The 14393-nt window shown below is 34.0% G+C and overlaps 1 long non-coding RNA gene across 1 annotated transcript in view; it reads right to left on the minus strand.

Annotated features, from left to right (window-relative positions):
* Positions 1–14393, minus strand: part of LOC102488889 (uncharacterized) — a 35990-nt gene that overhangs the window by 7349 nt on the left and 14248 nt on the right. Inside the window, exon 4 of the long non-coding RNA XR_333713.1 lies at positions 4639–4701. This is a non-coding gene — a long non-coding RNA (uncharacterized LOC102488889). The remainder of the gene's footprint in view (positions 1–4638; positions 4702–14393) is intronic.

Consider the following 14393-nt stretch of genomic DNA (forward strand, 5'->3'; position numbering starts at 1 on the left):
AAGGATGACCACACCACAGTCCGTTCTCCTCCATTCTCCTCTTGGGATTTTGGGCATACATGCATACACACCCAATGTGAATTTCAAGCTGCCAGGTCCAGAACTCGAGCCATAGTTGGCTATGTGGGACTCTAGCTGCCTTGGCCATCATGCCACCTGCTGGGTCCTTTCTTTAGGTTATTTTAACTTAAGTGGAAATGAATAGTTATTTTAAAGAAACATTTTACATGTTAGTAGGTTTGACTGGTAGTATCATAAATAAAATCTCATAAAAATCATTGAACTTATCTTTTATGCTCAATTCTCTGACACAGGGAAAACATAATGTATATAAAACAGATAATGTGGTTCAAAAAATAACAAGGAATTTCTAGTTATTTTAAAATATCTATCGAGCCAGACCATGTTCAGATAGTTCAGAGAGTTGTATTCCACATTGCTGACTGTGCGGCTTGAGGGCTCCAGTACATGTGTGTGAATGCCCAAAATCCCAAAAGGAGACAGAGAAACAGGAGAAGGAATTGCATACGACCACTCTTCATGAGGAAAGACCATGGGAAAGTTCTCTGTCTCGCTCTTTCTCTGTATCTCTTTCTCATTCTGGTGAGCACATGCCCTCTGGCAAATAAAAAAAATATCAAATTCTATTTGGAATTAATATTACTTTCAATGCATATGTCAACTTGTTAGAAATAAGAATTTTTGTATTTTTAAAGTTTTTGCATTCTCAGTTCTGTTTTTAAGTTTTCACTTATTTTTTTGTGATAATTATTGGTGAATCTATATTAGATATTGAGTTTTGTTTTTTAAGAGGTTTTTACTGTAGAGTGTGTACACTCAGTGGAGAGAGAGACAGATACAGTGAGAGGGAAGGTGAGAAATTACCCTCCACGGGGCATGGGAATGCCATAACCCTTCTCTTACTTTCTCCTCCTGGGATCTTGGCATGTATGTGCACATGAAGGCCTGTTCTGGTGTGATTTTCAAGCCATCAGGTCCAGGACTCCAACCCCAGTCGGCCATATGAAAGTCCAGCAACATAATTATTATATCATCTGCTGACCTCTAAGATATTGAGATATTTAGACCATATTATAGTTGCTAAATTCATTTATCATTATATTTTATAGTCAAATTCATCATCAAAATTTTGTCTCCCAGTTGGTGGGATTTTTGGAATTATCTTGTATAAAAAATTCTTCTCTATAAAATCTTCTTTAGCTTTATATTTTTGGCTTTGTAATTTTGTTTGTTATATCTAGATATTTAATCCACCCGGGACCAATTTTCATATGTGATGTGAATTAATGAATGATAAAACTTTACTTTTTTAAACACAATCACCTTTTCAAAAATAACATATTATTTTTATGATAACTCTATGTAAATTAATACAGATTTCTGGACTCCACTTGGCCTGTTTGTCTATTCCAGTTCCATATTTCTTTTAATTGTAATGCTTTCAGATAATTTATTATTTCTTACAGTATATTTTCCTTAGTTTCTTTCATATTTGTTCTCTTAACTTTTTTAGCTCATTGTACACATCTGTTTTCCCATGTAAATTTTAGAATCTTTTATGCAATTTTATACTTTGGTTTGAATTAATTTAAATTTACATGTTAATTGGAGAGAATGACATCTTTACAATGGCCAATGTTAATATTTTTTAACCACTCTAAGGACATGACATATGACTGCATTTATATATTCTTTTGCTTTTAAAGTTCTTACATTGTTTTAGTTAAATCAATCCATGTTTTCATTTTGATTTGTGGGTATTTTTAATTGAAAAATACTATTAATTTGTAAGTTCTTCTTAGATTCCCTCTTTCTAGTAATTGTTGTAGGGCGCAGTAGGTAATGTGGTGGTTAATGCGGCTGTCCACATGGCTGACCACAGTCCAAGTCCTCGACCTAGCAGCTTGAAAATCATACCCGGTACATGTGTCTGTGTGCCAAAATCCCAGGAGGAGAATGAGAAAGGAATGGTGGCATGGCCAATTTTGGGGTGGGTAATTTATCACTTTCCTCTCAGTTTCTCTCTCTCTCTCTTTCTCTCTGTGGCTCTCCAGTGAGCATATGCACCCTATGGCAAAAACCTTATAAAAAAAGTAATAGAAGGTTGTTTCCATTGTATCAAGGAATTTAAGTTTTTGGAGGCCTTACCCATGCATGATTTTAAGGTATGTTATACATGTAAAATCACCACAGTAATCCCCTAGACTTCTCTTTGGTAAACTTTCTTGATAGCATAACTTCAATTCTGGGCAATTGCTATTTTAAGAAAATGTTGGATATTTATTTAGGTTAGAAACTCATAGTGAACAATGCAAAATTTGTCAGATGGTAAGTGCTACTAGCTTCCATATGCTATCACTGCAGTCATGCCACTGGCAGAAACAGCAAGAAAAAAAGAGAATGTTCTTCTTCCCAACCACACATACTTTGAGTTTCTCCCTGTAGGAAATCATTTCTCACATGTTAAATGACTCAGGTGAGGCTCTCCAAAAGTCCAGACCTTCAGGTTAAAGGAACAATGATTCAGATCAGGCCAATTATGATTTCTTTTCCCCTCTATCAGTGTCTGTTAAGAATTGATCATATAATATAGACAGTGTTGATGAGATATAATTTCTAATATTTATTTTAAGAAACATAGAAAAGGAAAAAATAAACCCTCCACATTTGCTAAACTATGAAGACATGACAGTGACATTGGATCCTCTCACTGATTTAAATGGCAGAAGCCCATCTGCAGGTTATATGAAAGGAGTCCCACATAGTAGGAAAGAGCAAGTCAAAAGAAAAAGAAAAGAAACAAACCTGAATTCATGTCTCCTCTGCAAAGCCTCATTTGATAGACATGATGTTTTCTTTTCAATTCTCAGAACTGCTTTGAGACATACTGAAACTCTCTGCAGGCAGAACTATCCTAATACTTATTCTGGTACCTGGAATTAGGGTCTTATATGTGACAGCTCATTTAGTGGGAATAATTCCAGCAAGGACTCTGAAATAACAGAGTCCTTGCTCCCTGGAGGACAAATAGTTACACATATATTTTATTTTTTCTGAAGTTCAACTCTACATGATTTTCTGTTGTCATTACAGTCAATAAAGGTGTAAATGTCCCGTGACTACAAGCTAAGTTTGTGTATTGGTAAATGTAAACAAAAAATGTGACAGGTTTACTTAAGTCTAAAAAATAAAAGTTATATTAGTTTTTACAACTTTTATTGTTAAACTCATATGTTATATGTTAAAGAGTTTAAATATGTTTATAAGAGTTCAGTGTGTGTTAGGTCTGTTAACAGAGACACACCATTAAGAAAGCTTTTCTTTTTAGTCATGCAGACTATATTTTGTTCTCTCTTGAGACCTGCATGATCAACCTCATTAAGCAGTGCATCTAGGAAGAATAAGAGTGCTAATTGTGTTTATAATAAAAATAATAAAATATAAATAAAATGTGTTGATGTCACAGTAATGAATATTAAGAACATTAAAAAGGGTCTATGTTCTGCTTATTATAGCGAATCTTGTTAATTTGTACTAACATTTTAATTTTCACCTGTAGTCTAGTGAAGAAGACATTTTAATGATGAAAAGTTAGATATATATAGAAATGGAGTTAGACAGTATTTTACTTTTCATATTGAAGGATAATTATTGCTGAGTTAGTATATTTTTAATGGGTAAAATAATTTACATACCAAAAACAATTGACCAAGGCCTTTTTCATATTACTGTCCAATTAATCATTTATATTTTACCAGGCTAAGCAAATTTGAATGCTGTTATTTTCTTCTATAAAACTATTTATATTTTTCAAAAAACTACATACAAGCATTGCAAACATTTTATTTCAATTTAAATCTTAGTGAAGGGGGCAGCAGCTGGTGTAGCAGTTACATAACTGGACTGCCACATGACCGACCTGTGGTTTGAGTCCTGGATGGTAGTGGACAGGTTTACATGTGCCCAAGATCCCAGGAGGAGGATGAAAGAGAAGGGACTGTGGCACAGCCATACCCTACGGGGTTATTTCTCACTTTCCATCTCACTGTCTCTTTCTCTCTCTGGCAAACATACACGACTTAAGGACAAAAAAATAACTTTTTTTTTTTTTTTGGAGAGGTTTTTGCTATAGGGCGCATGCACTAGCCTGAAAGACAGAGCGAGACAGAGAGACAGAAAGGAAGAAGTCACCCCCACCCCTCGGGGGGATGGCCACACTGCAATCCCCTCTTCTCCATTCTCCTCTCTCGGATCTTAGGCATGCTCACACACGCACCCTGCATGAGTTTAAGCCACTGCTGTTGACAACATGGGGTTATAGCGACATAGCCTTTACACTAACTGCTGAACACCAAAACTCTTAAAAAAAACAAAAAAGAACAACAAGAACAAACGAGCAGGAGGTTTTTGAAGAAATAAATAACCCAATTCAAAACTGACAAGGAAATCTGAAGAGTCCAGGAAAAAAAAAAAAAAAGAAAAGTGCACAAAACTGAATAACATACGTTGACTTACTTGTGATTTACATTCAAGCTAGAACAAAGATAATAGTGTGGTTTTACCTAAAGATAAGCATTTAGATCAGTAGCACAAAAGAGAGAAATCAGAAAAACCTACCTTTTGTATGGTCTATTCAGTTTCGATAAGGGTAACAAGAAAATTCAGTGGGATAAGGACAGTCTTAAGAAAAAAAAGAAAAGGTGTTGGAAGAGTTGAATAGCCACATCAGGAAAAATTGAATATAAAGATTAATTTACACTATTTATCATACTAAGTTCAAACTGTAGAAACTAAACATGTTAAGCTTCTAGAGGGAAAAAAAAACAGAAAACAAAAAACAAAAAACAATCTTGTGCCTTGAGTTTAATGAGTATTTCTTAGATTGTACACAAAAATCATGAACCACAAAACATGGTAAATGATGAATGAGACTTCATCATAATTAAAATATAGTGCTCTTCAATAGGCTTTGTAAGAAAATAAAAAGCCAAGTAATCTAATGAAAGGAAATATTCTTACGACAAATCTGATAAATTATTTGGATATAGACGCATAAAGACTGCTTATAACTCAATAGTAATTTTAACATACCCTAATACAAACTAGGAAAAGATGAGAACATATAATTCAGCAAAGAAATTAAATAAATGAATGATAAATAGGTATGTGAAAATATGTTTAACATCATTAATCATTAGTGAAATTCAAATTAAACCAAATGAGACATCACTACACATATTTGAGAATGATTAAAATTTAAAAAGTTTGATATATAGGCATACAATGTCTCTCTTTCATAGTCTGGCTTGCTTCGTTTAGCAGGGAGAACGATGAAAAATGAGAGAGGGGGAGAAGAAGGAATTAACGGGAAAAAGAAAGAAACCACTTAAGGGACACAAACATGGAAAATTATCTGTTGATAATAAGTGTGATAATAGCTTTAATTGGACTAATACACAGTATATTCATGCTGGAAAATTTTTTTACAAGCTCTAATGATATACAGTGATTAAATGTATAACATAAAACAAACAACAATAAAATAATAAAAACATTTTAAAGAGTTAAAAAGTGTGGCCATACCAATTTTTAGCAAGGACAGGACTAAGTGAATGTTTTACTGGTAAGAATGACAAATCATACAGATGCTTTAGAATATATTCTGGCAGTTTCTTATAAAATTAAATACATAAGCATAGCAATCTCACTCCTAGGTAGTTTCTCATGAGAAATTAAAGCATATATTCCCCCAAAGGTCTTGATGTGGATGTTCATAGCAGTTTCTTCATAATAGACAAAGCACTATCAGCAAATCTAAGGCTAATCAACCAGTAAATGGATAAGCAATTTCTGACATAACTATAAATAGTATCATAGCAATAGAAGAATGAACTTGATATATGCTAGAACATGGATAAATCTGGAAAACATTATCCTAAGTAAAAAAAGATGTGTGTGCGCACACACACACACACACACGCACACACACACACTACACAAGATAGTCCCACGGCATACTTTATAATTCAAGGAACATGAAATCATAGAAGAGGCAAATCTGTAATGATGGAAAGACCAATGGTATCAGGGGCTATGGTTGTTACTCTTCAGGAAAGCACTTCTCACGGTGATAAGTGTTTTCAGTATCTTGATCAGGTGCTGGTCAAATACATTTGTCATAATTACATCAAATTATGTTTTTAAATTATTTGATTTTACTGGATACATGTGATAATTCAGTAAAATTGGTGGCCAAACAGTAATTTATCTATTATTTTGACTAGAATTATTTTGAATGTATAGATTAGTTTAGAATTAATATCTTTAATATGCTAATTTACTCTCTTTGCAAAGACAGTATATAGCTTCAGTTCTTTAAATCTTTTAATTTAATAAATTTTAATTATTTTCTCTGTTGAGGTTTCTTGCTTTCTTGCTAGATTAATCATTAGATAACTGTTTTAGTGCATGGATGGAACATGATTTTCTATTATATTTGCTGTTACTGGAATGACATAATATCATTGTTTAATAATTTTAGGAAATTACCTACATGGAGAAATGCTATTAATTTTTCATGTTTTTCTTTTAATTTTCTTGAAATATTACTTTTTCTAATGTGCTATTGACTACTTTTAGTATTTTACAATTATAATTAGGTTATATATTTATCTGAAAATATAACTCCAAAGTAAAAAAAGTAATAACTGGTGAAAATTCATGGAGGAATATATAAACCAACATGAATATTTTACACTACTCTCAGATACTGATAGCTCAAAAATATATTTATTGAAATAACAATGACATTCATTACATACCACTTATGCCAGATAGTATTTGAAAAATGTTACTTATAATTTATCTCAATCACATAAGTAACATATATAACAATACTTTTACTTCCATTTTAAAGGTAAGAAAATTAATGTATTTTTAATTATATAATTTGAAGTTTTCTGTTTTTATTTTGGTGTTGAGTATCTTGTATATACTGAATGTTAATCTCTTGTTAGATGAACAGTTTGTAAATAATTTTTCCCATTTGTTGACTCCCTCATCACCCTATTGTTTCTTTCACCACCGCATAGCAGCTTTTTATTTTGATAGAGTTCCATTTGTCTGTTTTTGCTTTTGTTCTATCTGCTTTTGAGTTCTTATTTATTTATTTATTTTTGGTTTTGCCATATGGTGCATGCATTCATCAGAGAGAGAAAAAATGAGAAATCATTCCCCAGGGGGGATGGCCACATCTCAATCCCTTTTCCTCCATTCTCCTCAGGAATTTTGGCATGCATGCCAAAAACTAGGTGGGAATCTAATTCCTTGAACACCTTGCCACCTGCTGGCACCACTTATTTATTTTGACAGGAAATACAAGATAATGCAGTGAAATAAAATCTGGTTTCAGCAAATGCTAATGGAAGAATTGGATCTCCACCTGCAGAAAAATGAAAATGGACCCCTATTTCTCGCCACTAACAAGAATCAACTCAAAATGGATAAAAAATTTAAATGTAAAGCCTCAAGCTATAAAACTACCAGTTAAATCTTACTTTTTAAATTTTTTTCCTAGACTTGTATTTGGAAGCATTTCTCCTATGTTTTTTCTTGTAAGTCTCATAGTTTGGGGACTTACATGTATGTCTTTAGCCCATTTTGAGTTGAAATGGATAAATCAACCGAACACACGTTTTCCAAAAGAAGACGTATGAATGGCCAAGTATACGGAAAAAAAAGTGTTCAGCACTGCTAACCAGGAAAATGCAAATCAAAACTGCAACTCACACAAGTTAGAGTGGACATTAAGAAAAAGACAAAAGGAAATGGTGATGAGGATACTGAGAAAAGGAAACTCTTTTCTGCTTTTTAAAAATTGGGGAGAAATGTTCACATATTGAAATGTTCACTTCATAAGCTAAACGATGTCATTGAATGTATATAAAAAAATAAATAAATAAAAAATTACAAAACAATTTCAATGAGGAGTCAGAAAGAGAAAAAAAAAATCCAATGAGTATACAAAGGGAAGTTCATCAATTATATTATCTAACCCAATTAATTACAATTTATCAGTACATTGAAAAATGATGCAGTTAATTTTCTGTGGGACTAACTTATCAGTTTGTTTCTTCCATAGGCTTCTTTTTATGTCATACAGTAGTGGATTAATGGTCACTAGCATCAAGATAAGCATATGGAGTCCATTAAAAAATTAAACTAAATCTTAATCCAAAAAAAAAAAATGTCAGAGTTTGTGTGAGCTTGCCAGAGAAAGCCAGAGAGACAGAAATAGCGGGTAGTAAAGAAATACACATCCCGCATGGGGCATGATTATGCCAGATTCTCTTCTCCATTTCTCGGTTCTTTAGGATTTTTGAAAAAGAGAATTCTCATACATTATTTTTATATTATTATATGCTATCATTAGCATAAACTATATAAAAACAGTATGAAGATTCTTCAAAAAAACTCAGAACAGAACTGCCATATGATATAGCAATCCCACTACTGGACCTACACATTCAGCAGTCCCACAACCCGAGGTATCTACATGTATCCAAAGGAAAGGAAGTCATCATGTTGAGGAGGTAGCTGCACTCTCGTGTTCCTTGGAGCATTATTCACAATAGCCAAGATATGAAATCAACCTAAAGGTCCATCAGCAGATGAATGGACAAAGAAAATATGATACACACAGATACACATGATGTAATACTGTTCAATCACAGAATATATGTAATTCTGTCTTTTGTAATGACATGGAAGTCTGGAAAACACTGTGTTAAGTAAAATAAGCTAGGTACAGAGAGACAAATACTACATGTCATGTCTCATACATGGAACTTTTAAAAGCTGATGTCATCAAGTAAAGGGCAGAATAGTGGTTATTAGAAGCCATAGAAGGGAGGATGAAGAGGGATTGAAAGAGTTTGGTAAAGGATACAGAATTATTAGATATGAGAAAAAAATCTGGAGTGTCATGACACTGTGGCATAACTATACATAAGAGCAATTTATTATATATTTCAAAGGAGTTGGATGAGAGGGTTTTGAATATTCCTAGCACGCACAAAAAAGATAAATGTTTGAGATGACAAACATGGCGGTATCCTGATTTGATTTTTACACAGTGTATACATGCATTGAAATGTAATACTGTACTCCATAAAAATCTACAATTACTACTTGTCAATTTAATTAAATAATACATTTTTTAAAAATGAAAAAAAGAAGTACTGTGGAGATAACATGACTTTACATAAATTCCCCAAATCACAGTTAATAAGTGCTGGAACTAAGATTACAAACTCAGGCAGCTTAAATTCAGATTCCATCATTTTGCCTTTACTTCTTCTTTATTAATTTTAATTAAAAATGCATTAATTTTGAACTTGCTCTAATTTATAATTTATACTATAAAAACAGAGCACATATTCTGTGACACAAATAAAATATTCTAAAAATTTATTCAAAATCACAATATTTTACATATCAACCTTCTTTTTCACAGTATGTAGATACACCAAAACAAACGGGAAAACACTGGAAGTACGAAAAAGAATTTCACCTATGTCTAATAAAAACCTAAATTATAGGTTAAAAGATGCATTCAGTTATTTTTCCATCCACTACAGAGTGGGGTTCCCCTTTATGATATAAAGTATACAATATATTGCATACTACTTGTGTATATTTATACAAAATACTGTAGTATGGAGCCTTAAGGACACCACACCGTTCACTCCCCACTGTCTCACACCCTGAAGTGATACTGCCTGCTGAGATTCAACACCACTCTTTCTTCTTTTGGAGGTTTCTTTCTGTGCTCACAGGAGAGAGACAGAAGACAGAGGCAGTGAGAGGGAAAGCGAGAAATCACCCCCTTCCCCCCCTTTGCCCCCCAGTATCAAGCCACTGGGTCTGTGACTCAAACCATGATCAGCCATGTGGGAGTCCAGAGACATAACCACCACACCATTTGCTGGTCCCTCAATTGCACTCTTGATTATGGACGAACCTTATTGACTCACTTTTTTTAATTAGATTTTGTTGAAAGTTTAAGTTTTCCTTAATAATAGAGAATGTGTGAACATACCCCCATGAAAGAGAGTATCCTTACTAGGGTCCAGCAACCTGAAATCTTTAGCCACTCAGGATTTTGAGCTCCAGTGCATACCTGGCATTTCAAGTCATCCTGGGAATCTGAACCCATGATTTGCTGTATGGCTGCCATTCTTGCCAGTTAACTCTTTTACACTATGTCACAGCAACTGGACTTAAAAATATATGTTTTTAAATAATTATCTTATTTAACTTTATTTATTTATTTTAATTAGACCAGAAAGGGACAGAGAGAGAGAGGGAAAGTGAGAAAGCAAGCTGTCAGGTCCAGGACTCAAATCACAGTCAACCATGTGGGAGTCCAGCACCCTTAACTATGCCAAATGCATTCTTAATTGATATTCCAGTATAGGAATTTCCATATTATTTGACTTAAATTCTTACACTGACAAATGTTTTTATATTAAATCTTCAAAATTTTTATGTATATATATTGAAAGTTATTGATGTATAAAAAATTAGACCACTTCATGTTCAGTTCAGAGAAAATATCCTGCATCAGTCAGAGTCTAATAAAAAATAAAAATAAAATTGAAGGAAATGAATGCATGGAGTTTTTTCATAGGTGAAGTCCATAGACGATAAAAGAGTCACTAAGGGAACTAGAGCGTCATGACTATATAAATCTCCCACCAAACCTTGGGTGAGGAAAGAAAAGAGGAAAGATGGTATTATCTGAAAGTAGCAGAAGGGATATCTTGCAGCTGGTGCTCACACTCCTGATGAAGAACTGTGATTGGCTTGCATTCGAAGTGCAGATGGGTGGTGAACACAGATTGGCCCTCTGAAACTGTAACTCCTAAGTACATATATCTGGGCTTTTATTTATTGTCCAGAGAGAATGACACATGGCTTTTGGGTATGTTAAAAAAGCGAGATTCTGGACCTGGCTGTAAGAGAGTGTTCACTAGACTAAGAAGCTGGAAGTTTCATTTCCAAGCTCTTAGTTTTCACCAGTGATCACTACTGGAAGAGATTAATCTCCACTGACAAGGGAGTTAGCTAAGGGACTAAAGGTAAGTAAGTGCTAATGGGATGTTGAGAATTCACCACAGAGAAGTTCTGTGGGTACTGAAAAATGCTATACATATTCATTTTCTATTTTTTAAAGAATTATTTCATTTAACTTTATTTATCCTAAATTTTTATTTATTTATTTATTTATTTATTTACTTACTTATTTAAATTTGATCACAGAGGGACAGAGTGAGAGAGAGAGAGAGAGAAAGTGAGAAAGCAAGCTGCCAGGTGCAGGGCTAGAACCATGGTCAGCCATATGGGAGTCCAGTGCCCTTAACCACCACGCCATCTTTCAGCCCCTTTTGGTTGGTTTTAAGGGCCTGATTCAAGTAGGTGGTGATATAATAAGGCAGCTACAGGCTGGTCTCCAAACAAGCAACTTCTGAGAAAGAGTTGGACTTTAAGATATGTACTAGAGAGTGACATCTACAGTGAGAAGGGAGAGATAGAATATCCTGCATCAGTCAGAGTCTAATAAAAAATAAAAATAAAATTGAAGGAAATGAATGCATGGAGTTTTTTCATAGGTGAAGTCCATAGACGATAAAAGAGTCACTAAGGGAACTAGAGCGTCATGACTATATAAATCTCCCACCAAACCTTGGGTGAGGAAAGAAAAGAGGAAAGATGGTATTATCTGAAAGTAGCAGAAGGGATATCTTGCAGCTGGTGCTCACACTCCTGATGAAGAACTGTGATTGGCTTGCATTCGAAGTGCAGATGGGTGGTGAACACAGATTGGCCCTCTGAAACTGTAACTCCTAAGTACATATATCTGGGCTTTTATTTATTGTCCAGAGAGAATGACACATGGCTTTTGGGTATGTTAAAAAAGCGAGATTCTGGACCTGGCTGTAAGAGAGTGTTCACTAGACTAAGAAGCTGGAAGTTTCATTTCCAAGCTCTTAGTTTTCACCAGTGATCACTACTGGAAGAGATTAATCTCCACTGACAAGGGAGTTAGCTAAGGGACTAAAGGTAAGTAAGTGCTAATGGGATGTTGAGAATTCACCACAGAGAAGTTCTGTGGGTACTGAAAAATGCTATACATATTCATTTTCTATTTTTTAAAGAATTATTTCATTTAACTTTATTTATCCTAAATTTTTATTTATTTATTTATTTATTTATTTACTTACTTATTTAAATTTGATCACAGAGGGACAGAGTGAGAGAGAGAGAGAGAGAAAGTGAGAAAGCAAGCTGCCAGGTGCAGGGCTAGAACCATGGTCAGCCATATGGGAGTCCAGTGCCCTTAACCACCACGCCATCTTTCAGCCCCTTTTGGTTGGTTTTAAGGGCCTGATTCAAGTAGGTGGTGATATAATAAGGCAGCTACAGGCTGGTCTCCAAACAAGCAACTTCTGAGAAAGAGTTGGACTTTAAGATATGTACTAGAGAGTGACATCTACAGTGAGAAGGGAGAGATAGAAGATTAATAGACTAGTGGTTCTCAGACTTTAGTATCTATCGGAATCACCAAGTGGATCTGTTAAACAGAAATTGTTGATAATCACTCCCAAAATATACGATTCAATAGTTCTGGATGAATCCAAGAAGTTACCTATTTAACTGATGCTGTTGCTACAGATATGAGCTTCGTGTAGAGAAAAATAGTCTCAGTCAAACTGGCAGGAAGCTCTCAGAACTTTCCATCAGATAAATATCCTGTTGGGCCAAAAGAATAAGACCCTTCTACCTTCGTAATCCCCATCTCTCAATCACTTGAGTCAGGTTGCCTTGTGAAAGGCACGAAGTTGCCTGAGGTCAGATCTCTGTAGTTGATGCAGGTTCTGAGAGAAGGGTCACAGGCTATATATATTGACCTTCTACTCCATTTTTAGGAAGTAAGGCCTTTCCTGATGTGCAGGACCTGGGATTATATCTATGTACCTATTAAAAAGGTTAAAATAAAGTTTCCTCACTATGGACTGCTACGAGTTCTTGTTTTGTTTCATTTTGTTTTTAATTTCAACTAAATTAATGTTGTATCCAATTTTCAAATAAAATGTAAAATACAGAATTATAGTTCCCTATGCAACCATAAAACACAAGGAAAAAGGAAAATATGCTTATAAAATGAATGTGGTACCACTTTGTCCTCATGTTGTTCTAAAATAATTGTATAATAAATCTATAAAACAAAGCTATTTTACAAAAATAATGCACGATGCAATTAAGTATGTTAGAGCTCTTCTGAAGAATTAAGACATAAAGTCCAGGTGTAATGCATAAAATTTATGATTCAATTACACAAAATATTCACATTCTTGGTTCCGATTATAAAACTAAGTTCAAATCATGGTTTGTTTAATTATGAATTCTTACTGAAAAAATTAATTTGTTGATGAATTATATTTCAATGTTAATATAAAAGTATATTTAAATATACTGTATATTCAGATTAATTTTTGAAATATATACGTTTTAAAACATTAATTATGTCTCTGTATATCAAGAATCATAAAAGTATTTTTTATTCGGCAGGTTACAAGAAGAGGTGTTTGTTGTAGAGAGATTTTTGCTATTGGGTGTGTGTACTCAACGGAGACATAGAGAGACAGACAATGAGAAATCACCCTCTAGGGGGATGGCCAGTCTGCAATTCCTTCTCCTCCATTCTCCTCTTGGGATCTTGGGCACACATGCACACTCATCCAGCATGAATTTCAAGCTGCCTGGTCCGAGACTTGAGCCATGGTTGACTATGTGGTTGACTACGTGGGAATCCAGCGACATAATCATGCTATCTGCTGGTCCCCAAGAAGTTTTTATTTAGAGAAATTAATCAGCCATTCACTAAATAAAATTATATCAACTATTTAAATTCTAATTCTTTTAATAAAATAAGTTAGATGTTTTGCTTAATTTTGCAAATCATAATATTACCAGGTATACAACTTGGGTACTATTTTGCAATAGCCATTCTCAGTGTTTCTGAGTCCATGACTTAGTGAAATGTTAAAAAGTTTCAGGATAAACTCTGATGACCAAATTAAAAGATTTAAAGCCTGAAATCATCATAAAAATCTCTGAAATGTGTTTCATTCTTTATGATGTATACTTTGAAGATTATTCTTTGTAGTCTCATTCCTTTAAGATTTGAAACAATTGGGCCAGCCCATACTTAAGTAGCTAAAGGAGCTGGATCCGACAGAGCTGATCACAGTTCGCCATGTCATCAGGTATGTGTGTCCACAATGCTGATGAGATGGAGAAATGTAGGG

The sequence above is a fragment of the Tupaia chinensis genome, unplaced genomic scaffold (genome assembly GCF_000334495.1).
Source record: "Tupaia chinensis unplaced genomic scaffold, TupChi_1.0 Scaffold000079_1, whole genome shotgun sequence".
Classification (NCBI taxonomy): domain Eukaryota; kingdom Metazoa; phylum Chordata; class Mammalia; order Scandentia; family Tupaiidae; genus Tupaia; species Tupaia belangeri.